This window comes from Hippopotamus amphibius, chromosome 7 (genome assembly GCF_030028045.1).
Source record: "Hippopotamus amphibius kiboko isolate mHipAmp2 chromosome 7, mHipAmp2.hap2, whole genome shotgun sequence".
In the NCBI taxonomy this organism is placed as follows: domain Eukaryota; kingdom Metazoa; phylum Chordata; class Mammalia; order Artiodactyla; family Hippopotamidae; genus Hippopotamus; species Hippopotamus amphibius.
In genome coordinates, this window is record NC_080192.1 from 2,995,916 (window position 1) to 3,017,120 (window position 21,205).

The window sequence follows — 21,205 nt, forward strand, 5'->3', positions numbered from 1 at the left end:
CTACAAGAAAAACTGGGCAAACCCAACTTTAGGGACATTCTACAAAATACCCTGGCAACTACTCAAACTATCAACTATCAAGGTCATTAAAACACGGGAAATCTGAGAAAATGTCACGGCCAAGAGGAGCTTAAGGAGACATGACGGTTAAATGTCATGTGGTGACCTGGACGGGGTCTTGGAGCAGAAAACAGTCATCAGTAAAAACTAAACATAGCTCATAATAACGTATCAATATTGATTCCTTAGTTGAGACAAACGTCCCAGTGTGAGAGAGGGCGGGGGGCCTGGGGAGGCGAGGCCAGGAGGGCCCGTCCCGCAGCCAGGCAAGGAGAAGGCTCCAGAGGCGGCAGGGGCTGCCGGTGGACACAGACGCGCTCCGGCCGCACCTGCCTCTGGGCACCACCGCCCTGTGCCGTGCAGCTCAGCAGAACACATCTCAATTTCAAAAGTAATAATAGGGACTTCCCCGGTGGTTTAGCGGTTGAGACGTCGCCGTCCAATGCAGGGGGTGCGGGTTCCATCCCTGGTTGGGGAGCTAAGATCCCACAGGCCTCGCGGCCAAAACACCAAAACACAAAACAGAAGCAGTACCGTGACAAACTCAATGACGACTTTAAAAATGGTCCACATCAAAAAAAAATCTCAAAAAAAGTAAAAATAAGAAATGAAATGAGAAAACCAGAAATAAGCAGCCGCCTCTCGCCAACTTCTGCTCACAAGGCGGTAACTAACGGGCCCTCCAAGAACCTAAACACAATACCCAGTGAGACGGGAAGAGCGGGGCACAGCCGCCCCGTCTCCCCACAGGCGGCACAGCCTTCAGACTCCACCGGGACGTGCGCAGGGACCGCAGTACCAGGGCGCCTAAAGAGACACTTCCCACTAAACACAGCTCCGCAGCTGAGCCTGCGGCTTGAGCAGCACAAATTCCACTGGCTATAAGTCAGGCTCATGAATCCTGTATGTATCTGAAGAAAAAACCCTCAATCCCCACTGAGCTGCTCACCCACCGTGCATCTCCGCCGTCCCTGGACCGCTGACAAAAGGCACTCGCCCTGGTGACGCGTTATCACAGAGTCAAGCTTGGCGGGCTCACGGCCAGCACGCAGGGCTGCTGGCGGCCCCCACCCGCGTGAACTACAACCCTGTCGCCCTGGGCGGCCCAGCGCTCTTCCAGCACAACCGCACCAGCCGCGTATCCTCTGTACTCACTGCCCTGGGCCATCCTGCACACCCTCGATGACTCTCTGGAAATACATAATACATGAAACCAACTGTGAAGGCCCCAAATTAGACACTGCTGACCAGCCCCAGAACACGCTATCATTTTAGAATGTTCTTCTGAAGAGGTTTTGTGTTTTATTGGCAAAATGGTGTATTATTATTGCAATCATAATGATTTAGACATAAATACCATTAGAGCTATAATAATAATGCACGTGTACTTTGTGATTTTATCTCAAAGACTTCACGCCATTGTATATACACACGCAGTCATCAGCCTCCCAGCGAGAAGAAGGGCTGAAAGTACCGCCTCCGTTTCGCAGACGGCAAGTCTACGGCAGAGAAGGAAAGGGCAGGCAGGCCCGGGGCTGTGTACAGGAAACTGCTAGGTCGCAGGTACCCACAAATACCCACAAAGGCTCACATCCACCTGCATGGAGGCAGGTTCACACACTTCTCACAGCAAAGCACATCCCGTGTATTTACAAGGAACGTGAGGCAGCAGAAAGCTCTCCTGAGAGAAGGAAACAGAACTGAAACTCCATGTGTAATCAGAGAGAAATGAAGCAGAACTCCGGAGTGGGGAGTTTCAGATACACCAGCATCTGGAGACGCGAGGATGCGGCTCTCCTCTGTCCACACCCACGTCGACGTCCATCCACCATCTGCGCCCGTCTACACTGCAGCCGTCTACACTGCGCCTGTCTACAGTGACTATTTCAGTGTATAAAAGCTGCACCAGTCCCATCTCCTGGGTCCCAAGACTTCCCGACTCAGGTCCCTGAGCCCTTACTGGAAATGCAGACCGGGAAGCTCAGCACACAGGGTCGGCTCTGACCTCAGGCGGGAAAGCAGGAGGCAGCAGGCCAAGAAGCCCCAGCCCCAGCCACCTGCCCTGGAGGAGAGGCCTGCATTTCACAGTGGACACTGAGACCTGGAAAAGGGCCCAAGTCAACTGCTCCCCAGGGAGGAGAAAGCAGAGACCAGCAGCGTTTGGTATCAGAGGGACACCAGAGTGTCTAACAGACAAGTCGCACGGCACACACTCGGGACAGGGCTCCTGGTCCGTCTCCGCCGGCCTCTCTGGACAAGACGACTCCATCCCCTCCCGTTAGTGAGGGAAAACCTCGGGGTCATCCCTAACCCCTCTCTCTCTCACCTCCATCCAATCTCTCAGCAAACCCTTCAAACCAGTCAGATCCAACCCCGCTGGCTACCACCTGGCTCCGAGCCCAAGCTGTCGTCTCCCCCTGGATTAGGTCAATGACATAACTGGTCTCCCTGACTCCACCCAGCTTCTCCCTGCACCCTGTCCCCTGCATGTGTCCCAAGCGACCTCTCACAAACAAAGCCTCATTAACCATCTGTTGAGAACCTTCTCTCTTCCAAATCAAAAGCCAACGTCCTTCTAAGGGCTCACATGTCCTATGGGACCTGGGCCATCACTGCTTGGATGTCACTTCTTTGACGTCCACAAGATGTCACCAAGATGTCTTAAGGGTCCACAAGAGCCTCCGCTTGGGCCCTCGGGCTGGCTGGGCCTCAGGGCCACCCAAGAGGCTTCGCCCTCACTCAGAACGTCCGGTGAGATGACCGTATCTCACTTAGAGGACATGCTGTATAAAGAGTGAGGGTCACTGAGGCTGACAGATGGGCGGGGACGAGAACCCCAGGCTCCCAGATCACTGTCCTTCTGGGGGGCCCACTCCCTCCGTGAACCGAGCACAACTGCTCACATGACCTAAACAGTGTGACCTGCCTCTGCACGCGTGTGTATGCCTGGGTGGGTGTGTGCGTGCACGGGCATGTGTACACGTGGGTGTGTGCTCACGCTGGATGTGTGTGTGTGCGTGCGTGTGGGTGGTTGTGTGTGTGTGTCTGCGTGTTGGCCCAGCACTTGGGGCTGACTGCGCTAGTACACGTGGCTGTGACGTGTCTCCTGGACTCTCTGCCCATGTCTGGGTGCCTCTGTGTGGCAGTGTCTGGAGACGGCCCTGCTTCCAGGTGGAAAGGCACGGTCTCCCCCGTCTCACGGGGTCTCTGAGCAGCAGGGACGGGCTCAGTTTAAACAACCATTCTTGTTCCTTCTTGCGAAGTGCAGCTTGTGCCCCACAGGGACAAAGACCACAGACAGGAGGCACCTCTGCACCTGTGTCAAAGGTTCCCCAAGCGAGTTGGGCAGAAGCCACGCCACAGAACAGACTCAGACAAGCAGTTATCAGCTGACACGCGACAGGAGTTACAAGTTCACGGCAAGGGGAAACGAGCAAAGCCCGTGACTGTGGCCGTGGCTGGTGGAGGAGGCCCCAACCCAGGGCGCACAGCGCGTGGGGAATCGTGACGGGCAGAACCAAGAACGGGGACCCCCAGAGTTGTGACCACGTACAAAACGGACGCTCCTGGCGGGTTCCTGAGAGTTCATCAGATGCAACTGGCCCTGTGTGTCCAAGTCCTGCCCTGCAAGAGAACGGATCAAAAGGGGGAAAGTATGGATGCCACCTTACTTGGCAACTTAAGAGCAAAAACATGCATGAAAATCTTTTCTGCTTAAAGAGCTCTGATTTCTTGCTTCCTCTCTCACCGGAAACGTTTATTTGAGGGTATGCTGCTTGCTGTTTTTCTTTGCTCGGCTGTGTCAATCTCCCTCCTTCGTCTCTAACGCTCTGGCCCTCGGCCCTGCAGCCCTCCAAAGGCGTGTTTCCTAGACAACACTGAGGCTCTCAACACCGCGTTTATGCAAGGGTACAAAGAGCAGCATTCTTCATTCACATCTGGCATTAAAAGGCGAGTTTATCAGGTGAAAGCAGGATTCTAAAAGCCCTCATAATTTTTCTGCATCCTTCCTGAGAAGAAAAAGCTCAACAACCAGGTGCCCCAAGTTAGCAACCGAACAGCAAGTAGCAGCCAAGTCAGTGGAGAGAAGAGCCAGGCTGTGAGCAGCGCAGCAGTGCAGGGCCGGCTGTGGTCAGGACCTGCCTGGGCTGGACTCCAGGCCCACCCCAAGCCTGAGACAGATAACCTACATACCCCGGTGGAGGGAGAGAGAGATTTGGCAGGGGAGGGGGGAGGAGAGAGAGAGGAGGGGACAGATGAGGGTGGGGGCAGAGGCCGCACCCGCTGGAGTAGACACAGGAAGTAACCCAGGCCATACAACACATCAGTCAGCCGGGCAAACAGTGAGCAAAGCGTGTGCCTGCCACAGGCCGAGACGTGCGCTAAACCTTAAATGACTGCCACCAGGACGGCCAGGACCTGCAGGAGGCATCTGTGAGCCTGTCTCTGCAGCTTAAGCCCGTCTCTCAGACCACTGGGGCCATGTCCTGCCAACTAAAGAGTGGGAGGTGTGATCACCCTGCAGGAAACCCCCAGGGATGTGTTCAGAAGGTACCTCCCAACACAACCAGCAGGCCAAGCCTATGACACTGGAGGGAGGCCCAGCTCGTCCTGGGAGATGCGGTCTTGCTGATAACGTCGTGCAGGGCACTGACCGCAGGGATGAAACACCTTCGTCCCAGAGCGAGACGGCCTGTGAAGGCTTTCAACACACCAAAGGGGCCCACACACCTGTCACCCTGAGGCCCTTCCTGTGCACCTACCTAGGGCTTTTCTGGACAACACAGTGGGGTGGCACCTCTGTCCTGGCATCCAACACTACCCCCTGCTCTCCACCAGACTTTTTGGTCTCCAGCCCCCGTGTGCTCTGATCCCAGTGCTGCCCTGCAGATAAGAAGGTGAAGGGTCGCCCCAGGCCCACGGGCCTAAGAGGCAGAGGGAAGACGACGCCCAGGCCCCCGCACGTCAGGGACTCGGCCTCCCCCGCCCCTCCCAGCCAGCCGACCACACTGGTTCCTGTGGGAGAAGCCCTGTGTGTTCAGCTGTTCCCCTCCGGGCAGAACAGGCTCTGCAGGCAAGGACGGGAACGTCGCTGGTGCCAAGCGCGTCCAGAATACAGCGGCCCGGGGAATTTCCCTGGCGGTCCAGTGGTTAAGATGTCGCCTTCCAATGCAGGGGGTGCGGGATAGATCCCTGGTTGGGGAGATAAGATCCCACATGCCTCAGGGCCAAAAAACCAAAACACAAAACAGAAGCGATACTGTAACAAATTCAATAAAGACTTTAAAATCTGTAAACAAAAAAAACCCCGAATACAATGGCCTGGGCAGGTGCCCGTCACACAGGCTGGACCAAGTGGGCGGCCTCTGCAGTACATGAGCGGATGCTGGCCTGTCTGGCAGAAAAAATGAGCCTCAATGGAGCTGACAGGTAGGTTCAACAAAAGCACTCCCGCTCATTTTCAGAAGCTGTGTTCACATCTCTAAGGGGCGAGATAAGAAAGAAGGGTTGGTGCTGACACAGGGCAGCCAACAAGACGGCTCTCCAGCCCAGAGACTCACAATCACAGTGAACAGTGGTCCTGCGTCCGCCGCTCACAACACCGCTCTGAAGTGCTTCAGGTCACACGTCTGCTGTCCTGAGTAGAAAAGCAACTTCTAATGGCAAGTGTACGAAACATCACATCCATCAGAGGGAGGACGCTCACTGCAACCAAGCGTGAGCTCAGGCACGGACAAGCCACCCTCTCCTCTGTGGCTCAGCTGCCCGTCTGTCCTCTATGGAAGGACAGGGCCCTGAGCCCCCAGGAAGGCACCGCCGCCCCACACGAGGGAGCAAGAGGCAACACTCCGTCAGGGAAGAGTCTGCACAGACAGAGGGGCCCCATGAACTCGCCCTGCACGGGCCCACAGAGGAAGGGAGAGAAGCAGGAGGACACGGTCCAGGTGGCTCGGGGTTTCTGACATCAGCCATCGGTCTGCCCCTTTCCCCATAAAAAAGAAAAGCCGTCCACACAGCAGGAGACTGCCGGGGGTCGATCCTGGCTCTGACAGGCAATAGTTTGAATCTTTCTATGCCTCAGTTTGCTGACCTGCAAAATGGAATGGTAAGAGCATCAACCTCAGGGAGTAGTGATAGAATAACAAGGAAAGTTCTCTGAAAGCTCCTGGCACAAAGGAAGTTGGCTACAGCCACTGCCACCGCCACCACCACCACCACCACCACAATCAGCACCACCTTGGTCTCTCTGGCAGTAACCGCTGACTGAATGAATATACTGTATCATCAGTCATCCCCTCTGAAATTTGAACTATGTAAGAGCAAAGACCATGTCTTACACATCTTGGTGTGTCAAAAATCTACCACTGTAAGTGATTTTATAAAAGTCTATGGAATTGAAAGAAACTACAAAGAGACCAGAAGATGGAGATTTCATTTTTTTTTTTGTTTTTTTGTTTGTTTGTTTGTTTGTTTTGTTTTTTTGGCACACGGGCTTAGTTGCTCCGTGGCATGTGGGATCTTCCTGGAGCAGGGATCGAACCTGTGTCCCCTGCATTGGCAGGCGGATTCTTAACCACTGCGCCACCTAGGAAGCCCCGGAGATTTCATTTTGACCTTTAAGAACCAAAGCCACAACCAACCCACAGATTCTGAAGAGGCTCAGCTGCTGAAAGTGTAAAATTGCAAAGTTAGAAGATGTGGCTTCTCATTTCAAATTTTTCCTTTAATCTCTCTCAAGCACAAGATGGCAGAAATTGAAATAACCTACTCTCTACAAACTTATATCTCTCTACCTTAAAGGAAAAAAAAATCAACCTACACTTTCAGCTTTTGTGAATAACAAAATGAATCAAATTTTTGCACCCAACTTTCTCTGAGGACACTTTTTCCTCTAAAAAAGAAAATAATAATGAAAAAGAAAGCATCTTCATTTTACAAAATTTGAGACCAATCTCCATCAAGTTATTACAGATTAAAAAACATCAAGTGAAAAAAAGTTTGTTATTTTTTAAAAGCATGGCGTATATAAACTTTAACGCTAGTAAAAGAAATTCAGCATCAAATATAATCCCACCAAGTTAAAAATAATAATAAGCACATGAAAAGACACACATTTCAGTCATCAAGGAAATACAAATCAAAACCACAAGATACCACTTCACACACACTAGGATGGCTAACATGAAAAAGACACTAACAAGTGCAGACAAGGACGTGGAGAAATCAGAACCCTTAAGCACTGCTGGTGGGAACGGAAAATGCCGCAGCCCCTTTGGAAGAGAGTCTGGCAGTTCCTCTAAAAGTCAGACATGGAGTTACCATGTGACCCAGCAACCCTACGCCTAGGCACACAGTCAAGAGAACTGAAAACATGTCCACACAGAAAGACTCGTAGACAAAATAATCACAGTGGCATTACTCATAACAGCCAAAAATGGAGAAAAAAAATCCAAATGTCCCTCAGCTGATGACTGCATAAACAAAATGTGGTCTATGCATACAATGACATATCATTGAGCCTTAAAAGGGAATGAAGCTCTGCCATACACTACAGCTCAGATGAACCTCAAAAACATCGCGCTAAGTGCCAGAAGCCAGTCAGCAAATGTTTATATGAAATATTTATACGAAATGCCCAGCTTAGGCAAATCCAGAGAGGGAAAGCAGATCACCTGTTGCCAGGGGCCAGAGGAGCAGGCAATATGGAATGACTGCTCGTTGGTACAGGGTTTCTTTCCGAGAGAAGGAAGTGTCTTGGAATTAGTGGTCATGGCTGCACAACTCTGAACACACTAAAAGCCACTGAATTATACCCGCTAAAAGAGAGACTGGTACCTGCAGGTAGGCAGTACGCAGCTAGGTAGGCAGGTGGGTGAAGAGACTGATCACTTGACAGGTCAGAAAAAAGACACCAGGAGGGACGCAAGAGTTGATTTCTTCTCCCCTTTTCATCACAGCCCCTGCTCGAGTCCCGGCCAGCCAGCAGCACCCTCCCTGATCCTGTACTTACGTCCTGGACAGCTGAACATTTAAAGCCACAGCTACAGACCATTTCTTCTAATGCGCTGGCCTCTGCTCAAGCAGATACACTGCGAAGTTGTGTCGGGTGGAGGGAAAACACAGCCACTTTCTGCCCCTGGGGAAGACCGCTGGGGCAGATTCTGCAAAGTGAGCCATGAGGCTCAGTACCTACATCACGACCGATGGTGGCGGGGATGGGGCCGGGAGGAGGCTGGGAACAGAGCCAAATGAGGAGCGGGCAGCAAGCCCCCCTCTCCCCATCACCACAGCACTGCAACCAGCTCTCTCCTCCCTCACGACTCTCTTGCTGAGACCCCCAAGCAAGTCCTCTGGCTGCTGCTCGACGCCCTGTCACCGCCACCACCGCCACTCAGCTCACTCCTGTCCAGTCCCCGTGGCACGACGCTCGTCTGCCCGCGGTGCCAGGTGGACAGGCCTGTGCGGGCCTCTCCCTGCTTCCACCAGTCAACCCACAGCAACCTCCATAACACAACGAATTTCTCTCCTACTCGGCCCTGAAATGAGGTGACCGATGACAGGTACTTCATTTCTTCCCCACACCTCACTCGCCCTTAAGGAAAAGTTTCGTAAGTAAACTGATTTTCCCTTCTGTTTGGGACACAGATTTATTTAGGACAGCGAAGTAACAGAAAGCATGGGTTCTCGGCGAGGATGCCTTTGGGAGGCTGGCAAGCTGAGTGTTGGAGCGAGACGCGCTCCCCTGGAATCAACTTGCGCGGACGGGGAGCCAAGCGCACGGCTGCCCCTCCTAATAGATGTGTGCTGTATATATTAGAGCACAGGCACCTCCTGGGTTCAAAAAGGCTCTTAAATATTAATGTAGTTTGAATCCTTCTTGAATATTATTCAATTCTTGTTACTGAAGCAAAAATTCAGATGTCTGACGTTAATGGCTTAGCTGAGCAGCTGGAAGAGTGTGGCGACCGCAGCCGTTTCTCACCACCTTTGGGAGAGTCCCCGAAACTTGCCCAAAGAAACAAACAGCAGTGATGAGGCTCGGGGCCTTCAGAAGTCAATGAGGCAGCTTTATAAAGAATGGGGAAAACACCTAAAACAAAGTTAAAAGAAAAAAACCACAACAAAAAAGACGGCCCCATTACTGACATTCGCTGTGTAGAGGGCGCAGGGCAGTCTACGTTCCAATCATCTCTTGCAGACACACCTGCTTTCAGCATTTATCCATTTATATCCAAGTTTGGTCCACAAACATCCCCCCTTTTTTGGCAAAGGGGGGATGGTCCACATTCTTGTCACAAAATCTTACGTGATGAAGTCCCTCCTGCTGAATGACTAATTGGATGAGAAACCACACTTCTTTCAAGTCCTTAGAATTACATCGTCCAGTCACTGATGCCTGCATTTGAGAAAATTCCTCTCAGATACCTTCAGCTGAAGACTCACATGCTGAGAATCTGCTCAGATCATCAATTTCACCGTCATCATCAGCATCTGAAGAGCTGCCCTGCATCCTCCGTGTGCATCTCCAGGTTCGTCTAATGATGGGGAAATGTCTTCCTCTGCCACTTTTCCTCTCATCATTATGGGTGAAAAATAAAAAGAAATTCTAATTCTCTACTATGTTCAATTTTAAAAAAAAAAGCTTTAAAAGAAGAAAAGACTACAAAAATATCTCCAGGCTCCTTTCATACCTTCTTAAAAGATAACGCAAACATGTGGGAAACACAGTAAGAATCTGAAGGGTATGCAGAAGGGACGGTTTCCTCTCTACGACACTGTCCTTCTAGACGAGTCCATCTTCCCATTCCTCCATTCTCTCATTATTTTAGACTTTCTTAAAACCATAGTTAGCAATAATTGATGAGTAATGATAAAATAATACCTGCAGTGATACAACAAGCAAAATATTTTGAGATATAGAAAAAAATCACCGGGATCTGACAATGTACCTTAGATTTACAGAAGGTCCACTGGACCTGTATAGTAGTTGCAAGATAGAATGGGATTTTATTCTATTTTGCAAAAGTAAGCAGACTTTCTCCTTGCTCTTTGAAGGCTGGAACAAAAGTCATCAAATTTCAACCTTACATGTAGTTGAAAAACTCAAACAGCAAACTCGAAGACTAAAGTTGGGTTGAATGGTCCCTGAGGGTTCACGGAGGTTCACACCCTTCCTCAAAATTGAGGACAAAGGAGGACACACCTGCAGCCTGAATAAAGCCCTCATCCTCCCAGTGCGCCCCTCGAAGAACCCTACGTGTCCCCGACCAAGAAAACCCAGTGCTATAAGGGGTAAAACATTCACCTTGAGAACACCTGTTCACTGCCAGTGTTTGACAAGTCTAGTTAATCAGTCTATGAGGAATGTCTGCTAGTCTGCTCTCTGGTTAGTAACTTGGAGTTTAAGCTGACCATCTTTAGACCCACTTGGAGGGACTGGGGAGTACAGTCTTAGTCGGTCAGTAAACACTCAAGGCTACCTTTCTGCCCCGCTCGCTGGTGTCTGCGCCCACAAGGCATCCACGACCCAGGCCTGCTTCACACTCTGTTCTTTACCCAGGGACCCTTCGCCGAGCCCGGGCGGCGGACTGACAGCCCTTGTCCAGACCCAACGGGAGGATCCGTAATCACCGCGAGCCTGTCTCGTGCTCTACCTGCCACCAGCCTGTCCACACCCCTGCCTGGCAGCGGAGGTCACCAGAGGGGACCCGAAACCCTGGCCTGGCCGCAGGCCGGAGGGGGAGCAATCCCCAGTAAGACTTCAAGCCACCCGTACGTTCCAAGTCGTTTGTGCAGGACTTGTGAGGCCGCGCAGGGCGGTGCCCCACCCTGCCCCCCACCAGCCACTGCACTCGCCAGCACGCGCACCCACCTAACTGCCCGCCGGCAGCTGTCCCCCCCATGTCGCCTCTGCTCGCCGCACAGAGGGACCCAGGGCTGGAATCAGGCCTAACTTGCACTTCTTTGGAGAAAATGACCCTGAAAAGGACGTCACTTGCTAGACCTCGTGATGGACACGAACAGCTCAGAGAGAGAAGTGGACGGCTGATTGGTCTTAGGCAGAAAATAAAGATTTCTGGAGGGAGGACATACAGGTAGCTAGAAATGATGGCCACCACCAAACTACATGTCTCCCAATATTTCCTCTTAAAACAATGCAGAGCAGGCATCCTAGGTGGCACAGTGGTTAAAAATCCACCTGCCAATGCAGGGGACACGGGTTCGAGCCCTGCTCCAGGAAGATCCCACAGGCCACAGAGCAACGAAGCCCGTGCGCCACAACTATTGAGCCTATGCTTTAGAGCCCGTGAGCCACAACTATTGAGCTTGTGTGCTGCAACTACTGAAGCCCACGTGCCTAGAGCCCGTGCTCTACAACAAGAGAAGCCACGGCAATGAGGAGCCCGCGCACCACAACAAAGAGTAGCCCCCACTCACAGCAACTAAAGAAAGCCCGTGCACAGCAAAAAAAGACCCAACACAGCCAATTAAATAAATAAATTTTATTTATTTATTTATTTATGTATAAAAAACAAACAATGCAGAGAAAGGAAGGAAAAATAAAACTTCACTGACACTGTGGCCTCTCAGCCTGCAAACAAAGGATACCCACGCCTCAAAGTCACCATCAGTGAAAAAGAAATCTCACTCGTCCTGGCTCACAACCTCTCCTCCCCCCACCTCCAGGGGCCTTTAAGATGTGGGGGGCAGGGAGGGGGTCGAGGGACGTGAAGGACAAGCTCCCCACTCCCTTCTGGAAGCAACTGTAACATCTATACCAAAACCTGAGGGAAGCAACTAAAAAATCCTACACACCAATACAGCTGATTCACGTTGGTGTACCTCAAAAACTGGTACAAGAGTGTAAAGCAAATATATTCCAATAAAAGAGCTTACAACAAAACAAAACAAAAAAACAACAAAAACAATCCTACGCACCAGCATCGCTCACGAACAGGACTGCAAAATATTAACAAACAGAATACGACACCACGGCCGAATCCCTGATTGCCCTGTCTCTTGCTCTCTTCTCATAGGTGGCAAAGTTCCAGGGTCAGCAGACCTGGTCACGCCAAGCACGGGATGCGGGACCTCAAACCCCCACGCGCATCGGTAGGGCGGGTTTTCAAGGACCACCTGGGACGATGGGACGCCTGATGCAGTGAACTCGTGAGTAGTGGTAGCTGTTTTCATGAACACAGATTCACGTTGACTAGCAGAGCACGTGCACTTTCTGAAAACTCACAAACGGTTGTACGTACGAGTCAGAAAATTAACAATTAATCAAGCTGCAAGCAGGAATTTCTTCCCCCAAGCTGTAACACTGAATTGGAAATACAAAGAAAACAAAAGATCACATAATAAACACATCACAAGGATCTCAACACCAAATGCTAGCAGTTTTTTATAATTCTAATGACATGTCTATAGATAAAATAAAAATAATGTATAATATGCAACAGCCAGGAACAGGTAAAACGATGCCTCGAAATCAAGCTACATCAGAGCTCTCGTGACCACACCTGCTGGTCGCTTAAAACCTTCATTTGTCGGGCGCTGGGCTGTAACATTCAGGGGCTGCTTCGTGGAGCTCAGGTCCTGGCTACGGACTTTCCCAAAGAAGAGCTGGGTTCCCCAATTTCCCTTTCATGGCCGCCCCTCAGCCAACTCACTACATACAGGGGGTCTCACTGGTGCCGTCCTCCATCTGGGCTGCACGGGACAGAATCCAACACACAGAACAGCCCCCTCCTTAAGAAGCTGTGACACTCCACCAACAGCTCTTTTAACACGCGGTACGTTCAGGAGGAATAGGCATATGGCCGGTGTGTAAAGACATATATGTGTATGGATTTGCTAAATTAATATTAACAAAATAAAATTTGATCTGAAATGGTTTCAGTAATTTAACAACAATCTTTGATAAAAGGGAAACATTTAAAGATGTCAAAAAACAAAGAAGACAAGAATTGGTGTGTGTTATATAAGAAATATTCTGCAAATTCCTGACTCTAACACAGTGAAATATAAAAATTCAAAAAGAAAGCTAGTTTGAGGGGAGAAAGGATGAAGTTCTTCAAATGTAAATTGCAAAGCTTCTATTCAGCCCACACCCGTCTGCAGGACTTCATCACTTAGGGATTCTGAATCCGGGCCCAGGAAACAGGGTCCATGACATTCCGAAACGCCGTGCAAAGAGTGGGGCGGGGGCCTTTCTGGGTAGAGGATCCAGGGCCGGCACCACACCCTCCCAGGGGTGACCAGCAGGGCATGCCCTAAGCAGGAGGCCCTCCCTCCGAGCTGGCCTTCACACGACTTAGATGAATTTCCAAGGCCCTGGGCTGAACTGCTGAAGTTTCTGGATGTCAGGTTATGTGCATTTAATATCAGGAAAGGAAAAAGTGAAGAGATCCCACTAATGTATTTGTTAGTTTTTTCCTCTTCACCAGAGCCAGGACCACTTCAGCAGTGACTGCAATTTAAAACAGGAAACGAAGAGAAACCATTTAAAAGAAAGGAAATGAATCAGGGAAAAAAGAAAAAGTGAAGCTGCACTTCAATGGAAAGGAAACAGAACTTGTTCTTTGATGAAAGGATTTTAAAAGGCTGCACAAAAGGCTCCAATTAAGGAGGATACAATTCTACCACCTCAGCCTTGGGGATCATATCCGAACTTAAGAAAGCACGTCGGCAGTGTGTCATTCAGAAAAGCTACAAATTGGAGAAATTAATCCCTGACTTACCCCGAGCGGCAGGCATAAAGCTCAAGTGGTCAGGGAACTCGCAGCCGGCCGTGAGCAGAGCCAGGCTGCCTGCCGCTTATGAGGTGTCCACAGGGCAGGGCTGCCGGCCTGGCTGCTCACATAAAACAGAGAAATGGATTCTGGATCCGAAACGCCTGGACCTCGGTGAGATGCTGAGCCTCTGCATGCCACCATTCTCCTAAACTCGAAGCAGTAACGCCTGCCTGGGAGGCTGTCGTCAGAATGAAAAGAAACGCACAGTGAAGCTCATTAAACCATAAATTTAGCTCAGGGGCCTCGGGGAGGGGTCGCGGAGAACCCCTCCTTTACCCCCACAGTCCTACGACACTCCAGCTAGACACTGGCTGTCGCTCCAAGGAAGGGAAGCATCACCTAAGCACCCGGAGAAACGAGACGGTCAGCGCACGCATCTGGGGCACCGCGGCGCCGAGTGCTAAGACACTGGCTCACCCACCAGCACATCAGCCCAGAGTAAGTGCCCCTTAAACGTCGGGACCGTCACCTAACACGTAAAAGGCTACCCAAACCATCACTTCTGGCGACGGAGGAGAAGACTGCACACCCACACGGTATGACTGCTGATGAGGTGAGGACACGCCGGGGTCAAGCCGATGGAAGGCAAGGTCCCAGAAACAGGCCCACAGGCCACAGAGAGCACTGGCCTTCCCTTGCGGGGGGCGGGGGTGCTGATGACTGTATAGGCTTTGCTTCATCGTTCCTAAGAGACACCAGCATCTTCCCCGCAGGGAAGTATAGCGCAGACCTGGCTGACACCACCACGTGTGCTTCCAAGCACTGCCCTGCCCATCTCCACCTCCACCTCCACCTCGTTCCTAACGGGCCAGGACGTGCCTCAGGGACCAGGAACAAACAACCCTGTGTGTAATGTCCCCCAGAAAGGACTGCCGGTCAAACACCTGCTTCTGCCGCACTAGCGCACGCAGAGCACTGGGCCTGCAGCCACCAGGCTCCAGTCCAGTCGTTTCTCTACACACACACATGCACACACACATGCACAGACACGCACACACACACACACATCCTTGTCTCTTCCAAGTTCCTAATGAGGCCTGCCGAATACAGCTCCTGCAGGTTGAAAACACAAACATCCATCCTGGAGAGCGTCTTAATAGCTCCTGGCTCTTCAGCTAATTCCCCAGGTCCCTTAACAGCACGGAGCCCTGGGCCACATTGGAACCGCTTCACAGGCAAACGCTGACGTATCTACACAAGTGACGTAAGCACACGGATGTAGACTGAGGTCCTGCCTCCAGCCAGGAGGTACCAATCACATTCAAACCACCCCAAAGCCAGAGCGAGAGGGCAGCTCCTGGCGTGGCTGCAGAGCAGACACTCAGACATCTTCCTGGTAAATGACCGGGCAAACGTTATCCAGACTTAAAATACCCAACCGCTGAGTCCATAATACCTCTTCTAAGAAAGTACTCCAAAATGCAATTGAGAATTTACTTACAGAGACACTACATGTGCTACAAACGACAGTAAGAAAGTAGAAACCAGACAAATGTGCATCAACAGAAAACGGCCAAACTACAACATCACATCACGAGATAATGGGCCGGAATGTTTCTGTCCGCCAAATTTATATGCTGAAACCCTAACCCCAAACAGGATGGTGTTAGGATGCGGGGCCTTTGGGAGGCGCTTTGGGCATGAGGGTGGAGCCCTTACGAAAGGGACTAGTGTTCTTACAAAGACACCCCACACAGCTCCCTCGCCCCTCCCGCCCCACAAGGACACAATGAGAAGATGCCAGCTGTGAACCAGGCAGAGAGCCCCCCCGCCCAAGAATGCAACCATGGCAGCCCCTGATCACAGGCTTCCAGCCTCCAGAACTGTGAGAAACGAACTTCGCTCCTTATAAGCTACCTGGTGTGTGGAACTCGATATAGCAGCCCACACAGACGAAGACAGGACCTCTACTTTCTTTACAACAGCTTTACTGAGATACAATTCACACACCACACAACTCAGCCAGTGACAGTGGGTTTTAGCACATTCACTAAGTTGTACAACAATCGCTATAATTTGATTTTAGGACATCTCGTCCCTCCCAAAAGAAACCCTGCACCGGGCAAGTCAACCCCCACGTGCCCAAGCCGCAAGCAACCACTCATCTATGCTCTATCTCTACAAATTCGCCTACTCTGGACATTTCATATAAACAGAATCACACAAGACGTGGCCTTTTTTTGGCTGCTTCTCTCACTGAGCTTCAGGTTTTCAAGGGCCACCCGTGTTACAGTGTGTCTCGGTCCTCTGTTCCCTTTCGTTGCATGGGTAGCTCATCCTTTATTCACATCTTCATCAGCTGAAATGAACTCCCTCGGTTGGGTTCTGTTGGCTGAAATGAACAATGCTTCTATGAACACTCCTGGGCAGGCTTCTGCCAGTAACTCTAGGCTAACTTTCTGCTGAAACACCAGACTGTTGGCCAGCGCTGCTGGGCCAGTCTGACACGCCCCCCCACAACACACGAGGCTTCTGATTTCTCCACATCCTTGCCAACTTCTGTTCTGGTTCCTCCATCTGATTTCAGCCATCCCAGGGGGCGTGAGGTGGCACCTCCCCGTGGCTTTGGTCTGCGTCCCCGAAGGATTCATGATGCTGAGCAGCTTTCCATGCTCATGGGCCATCTGTCTACCTTCTTTGGAGAAGTGTCTATTCAAATATTTTGCTCACTTTTTAAAAAGCAGATTGTCTTATTGAGTTACAAGAGTTCTTTATATATAATGGCTATGTCTCTCTCATCAGGTAGATGATTTGCTAATATTTTCCCCCATTCTGCAGAGGTCCTTTCCCTTTCTTATAGCACAAACTTGTCATTTCCATGTGGTCCAATTCACCTATTTTTTTCTTTTGTCATTTTTGCTTTAGGTATCATGTCTAAGAAACCATGGTCCAACCTGAGGTTAGGTTACTGCTATGCCTTCTTATTAGAGTTTACCTCTTACATTTAGGTCCATGATTCATTTTCATTTCATGCATGGTGAGAGGCAGGGATGAAACTTTACTTTTTTGCATGTCGATACCTAGTTGTCCCAGCACCATATGTTGAGAAAGACCATTTCCCCATTGGCTTGTCTTGGCGTTGCTGTCAAAGAGGAACTGGCCATAAGAACATAGGTCTGTTTCCAGGCTCTCAGTTCTGTTCCGCTAATCCACAGGTCCATCCACAAGCCAGAAGGACCCTTTCTTGATGACTGCAGTTTGGTCGTTAAGTTTTGATGTCAGGAAGTGTGAATCCTCCAACTTTGTTCTGCTTCAAGATTGTTCTGGCTATTCTGGTCTCTTAAATTTTCATACAAATTTAAAGATAAACTTGTCAATTTCTGCTACAGCTTAACAGGGATTGCACTGAATCTTTAGACCAATTTGGGGAGGACTGCCGTCTTCCAATCCACGACACGGGCTGTCTTCCATTTAGTTAGATCTTCTTCAATATCTTCCCACGTTTCCTAGTTTTCAGAGTAAATACTGTACTTTTTTTTGGGGGGGAGGGGGCTAAATTCAGACCATTTAATTCATTTTGATGCTATTGTAAATGGAATTGTTTTCATAATTTCATTTTTGGATTGTACATTGCAAGTGTATAGAAACATAACTGATTCTTTTTCCTTGACCTTACATCCCGCAACCCTGGGTGAGCTCATTTATTAGCTTTCATAATTTTTAGTGGATTCCTTTGAATTTTCTATACACAGATCATGTCATCTGCAAAGGGAGGCAGTTTACATATGCATTTCCATTCTCACGCCTTTTGCCTCATTTTCTTGCCTAACTGCCCAGCCTAGAGCCAGCACAACGTGGAACAGAAGTGGAGCCCCCACACATGCTTGTCTCGCTCCTAACCATAACAGGAAAGCATTCAGCCTTTCCCACTAAGCACGGTGTTAACTGTGGGTATTTCAGGGATGCTCTTTACCAGAGAGGAAGTTCTATTTCCAGTTTGCGGAGTGTTTTTATCGTGAAAGGGTGTTGAATTTTGTCAAAAAGCTTTTTCTGTGTCAATCATTCTGAGATGATTACATTGTTTTGTCTTTCATTAGTCTTTAGTATAGTGTATCACACTGATTGATTTTTCATATGTTGAACCAACCTTGAATTCCTGAGATAAATCCCATTTGTTCTTTTACTGTGTTACCACATTCAGTTTCTTAGTATTTCGTTGAGGGTGGTTACAGCTATAAGGAATACTAGTCTCTGGATTTCTTTCCTTGTGATGTCTCTGTCTCTTGTTTTGGTATCAGCATAATATTGGCCTCATAGAATGAACTGAAAAATGTTTCCTCTCTTCTATTTTTGGAAGAGTTTGTGAAGGAGCGGTGTTAATTCCTTGTTAAATGTTGGTAGAATTCACCAGTGAAGTCATATGATCCTAGGCTTCTCTTTGTCGGAACTTTTTAATTGCTAATTTAATCTCCTATATACACTGTTCTTGTACATATCCATCTAGACACTGATAACCAAATATACATACTATAGTATACTATATTACATTGTATTATATTACATGATATTGAGAGAGAGATACTTATTTTAAGGAACAGGCTCACACAATGATGTGGACTAGAAAGTCTGAAATTTGCAGGACAGTCCAGCAGGCTAGACACTCTGACAGGATTTCTACATCTTAAGGAGAATTTCTTCTACTTCAGGAAGTCTCAGTCTTTGCTCTTAAGGCCTTCAGCTAACTAGATAAGGTCCACCCATATTATGCAGGGTAATCTGCTTTACTCAAAGGCTACTAATTTAAATGTTAATCACATCCAAAATACACCTTCATGGCAGTATCTACACTGGCGTTTGACCAAATAAGCGGACACCACAGCCTAGTCAAGTTTATACAAAAGCAACCACCACAGTCAGTTCTGGTCGTGTGTGCCTTTCTAGAACACCTCCATTTCACCTAGATTCTCTAACTTGCCGAGCTGTTCACAGTACTTCCTTGACACTGTTTATTTCTAAATCACTCGTAATTCTAGTCATTTGAGTCTTCTCCCCTTTTTTTCTAGGCCAGTCTAGCTAAAGGTTGGCCAAAACTTTGTTGATATTTTTGAAGAACCAGCTTTGGTTTTGTTGATTTTCCTCTGCTGTTTCTCTGTTCTCTACTTCATTTACTTTGTTCTAGTCTTTATTTCCCCCCTTCAGTTTGTTTTGGCTTTAATTTGCTCTTCTTATTCTAGTTTCTGAAATTGAAAACTCAAGTTAATGACTTGAGATGTTCTTTTTTCATGTACATACCTCTCGGAGCACCTCTGCAGCTGCATCCCCTAAGCGTGGGTGTGTTGTGTTTTCATTTTCACTCAACTCAAAGTAACGTCTCATTTTCCTCATGACTTCTTGTCTGACCCATTGTTCCTTTAGGGCTGTGTCCTAAAAATCTCCACCTGTTTGTCAAATTCTTCAGATTTCCTTCTGTTATTGATATCTAACTTAATGTCTGTGTGGTCAGAGCACACAATTTGTATGACGTCCATCCTTTCTAATGGAGTGGCACTTGTCTTACGGTCCAGCACATGGTCTATCCTGGAGGATGTTTCATGTGCACTTGAGAAGAACGTGATCCTGCTGTGATGGGTGCCCTGCTCTGTAAGATGTCTGTTAGGTCTAGTGGTTTTCAGGCTTAGCTTTCTCTTTGGTTCCTTGTTGACCTTCTGTCTAGTTTTCCTTCCCATTATTGAAAGGAGTGTGTCACTATGCTTTAAAAAGACATTTTTTAAGTGCTTAATGACTCTGGGAAGTGCTTAGATATTACACAAAACGCAATACTAACATGTGCGTGCATAACACAACTGCCGCAATGTAAAACGTGCACTGGCCAGAAGACCAGAAGGGAATCAGCAGACGCCCCAGGACAGCCCCTGGGACAAGCAGCTACGCCCGACTGTTTCACAGTGAGCCCATCGCTCTGATCGCCGTCGAGATGCTTTCAAACAGCAAATGTGACGACATACGCGTCATGAGCTGTGCAGGCACACAGCACCTTACGGTCATTCCAAGGCGCTGCAAGACCAGCAGCCCCCGCCCTCTGGTTCTGCCCCGCTGGCACTCCCAGGGCCCTCTGCTCTCCACTTCCCCCACATGGACCAGAACTGCCACAGGAACCTTCCTGTACTCAGATGCTCTCGTTTCTGCCTTTACGGTGTTTCTGAGGTGAGCTGTGGACACAACAGTGCGTCAGGTATGAGGAACGCTGGAGGAAGGCAGGTGAAGACACGTTTAGCAGCAGCCTTGGTTCACGTAACACGCAGAGAAAACAACGTGCGATGAGGGAAAACTTAAGTGGGAGCAAACAAAGGTAAAACAACTCTTTCCAAAACTGTAATTTATCAATGAGAAACAAGCATCAGCCCTTCCCGCCCTGCCACTCAAAGCCCGACGCACACTGACGGTGGAAAAGGCAAAAGAGCAAGGGTGCCGCGCGCACCCGCTGGCAGCAGACGCCCCGCATCGCTCCTCCTCTGCGCCCCGGCCGGTGGCAGGAGGTACTCCCCTGGCCGACCGCACACTAAAGCCAGCACCAGCACCCTCCAGGCTCCCGGAACCGCGGGCAAAAACGTCTTCTCTGGGCAAAAGCAACCTGCTTTACAACAACCTGTACTTCCGAGACTCTGACATCAACAGGAACATAAAAATAAACATCCACAATGTTCCTAAGTAAATACACTGTCTACTCCAGTCACTTTCCGTATTAGCTTTCAAGAGAAATTTACTTTACGAGGAAACAACACATCAAATCAGTCAGAGCGGACACGTGCCGATAGTGAGCATCCACTGTAAATACTCCTCATCTTCCAAAATCCGTCACCGTCACTCCCACCCTGCACCCAGCGCACAGTCAGTCACCCTGAGGAGCTGGTCCGAAGTGCCCACTCAGAGTCATTTCTAAATTTAAGGAGCACAGAGCATGAAGGGCGTGGGCCTGGGGAACATTTCTTTATTTGCTGCTAGGCACACATTATTTAGTTCAACTAAAATACAACTCTCCACTTAAACTGTGCGATTCAAGGTGACGGAATAATGGTGCTTAATTTTAAATCAGATTTAATGTCGCTCAAAGGAGTATAGTGGCCCCTGTTCAAAAAATACAGACTTTACTTAAAAACTGCACCACGCCTGGGGGAACAACTAAAAACATCCAACAAGAGTAGAATGGTTTCACGAATTATGCTACATTATCTCAACAGAACATTATGTGCAGAAGGTGGAAACGATCTTTATAGAGATTTCTTAATAATACAGGGACACGCTTATGTTATAAGGTTAAATGGGGAAATGGCATGAAACAGGATTTTATACATCACGTGCTCTGAACGACATAAATACAATGCACGGCGAAAAGACTCAGAGGAGCT

At 49.2% G+C, this 21,205-nt stretch overlaps 1 protein-coding gene and 1 long non-coding RNA gene across 5 annotated transcripts in view; both read right to left on the reverse strand.

Annotated features, from left to right (window-relative positions):
- TBC1D22A (TBC1 domain family member 22A) overlaps positions 1-21,205 on the reverse strand; it is a 289,717-nt gene that overhangs the window by 138,213 nt on the left and 130,299 nt on the right. The gene's annotated exons all lie outside the window — the stretch shown is intronic.
- Positions 3,516-5,663, reverse strand: LOC130857152 (uncharacterized). Its single transcript, XR_009054768.1, has 3 exons — positions 5,622-5,663; positions 4,824-5,542; positions 3,516-3,684 (listed from the first exon to the last, which is right to left on the reverse strand). It is a non-coding gene; the product is annotated as an uncharacterized LOC130857152 (long non-coding RNA).